The following is an 869-nucleotide window of genomic DNA, read 5'->3' on the forward strand; positions in this document are numbered from 1 at the left end:
CGGAATTATTTCAATTAAGAAATATCTGTTTCGGACCCAAGACTTCTGTAATAAAAAAAAGAAAATATGCATCCGTTTTTTGTGTGGCCTACATGCGAAAAACTTAAGATAAGACAAAAATATACACCCAGATAGTCCATCTTCAAGATCCTAGTACATTTTTTTTTTATATAAAAAGAAACCTCTCATCCCTTTTTCAAACTGAAAGATTTCATACGTGTTTGTCAATAAATAAAGGATATATATTTAGTGTAAGACCACGTAATTCACTGAAATAATGTTATCATGTTTTCATTTAGCAACAGCGCTCTCAATACCGCCATTACAGCGAGAGATTACATACGGATTACCCGATTAACCTGTTGATGTCTCCGCTTGTCTCCCTGCATACGTAGACGTAAGCTTAGCAGAGACATGTATGTGTGTTACTGCAGGAAGCGATTGTTAATGAAAGCGTTCCCGTGGATAGGTTCCCATGAGGAGCCCTGGGAAACAGAAGCCCTTAATTGGATATTAACCAGACTGCTTGTCGCTAATGGCAACAGTAAGGCCCCCAAAGACTTCAATTTAGCAAGCAGCCTGTGTGATCCTGTACATCATCTCAGGGTTTGATGGCTTGTGCAGGAATACCGCGTAGGGAACAATGCTTGCGAAATTCATGCTGCTTGCCTGCTCTAAGGAGGTGCAGGATGATGAAATGTCTAGTGCTGGATGCATCTGTTTCCTCGTGCATTTCAATGACATAGATACTGATCCAGAAGTTAGGGACCTTCTCTCTAAATAATGGAAATAATAGAACAGATCAACACTGGCTCTTCAAGTGATGAATCAGAATTGCTGTTGCTCTGTCTGTTGTTTCCTCAAAAAGT

This window comes from Penaeus monodon, chromosome 19 (genome assembly GCF_015228065.2).
Source record: "Penaeus monodon isolate SGIC_2016 chromosome 19, NSTDA_Pmon_1, whole genome shotgun sequence".
NCBI lineage: Eukaryota > Metazoa > Arthropoda > Malacostraca > Decapoda > Penaeidae > Penaeus > Penaeus monodon.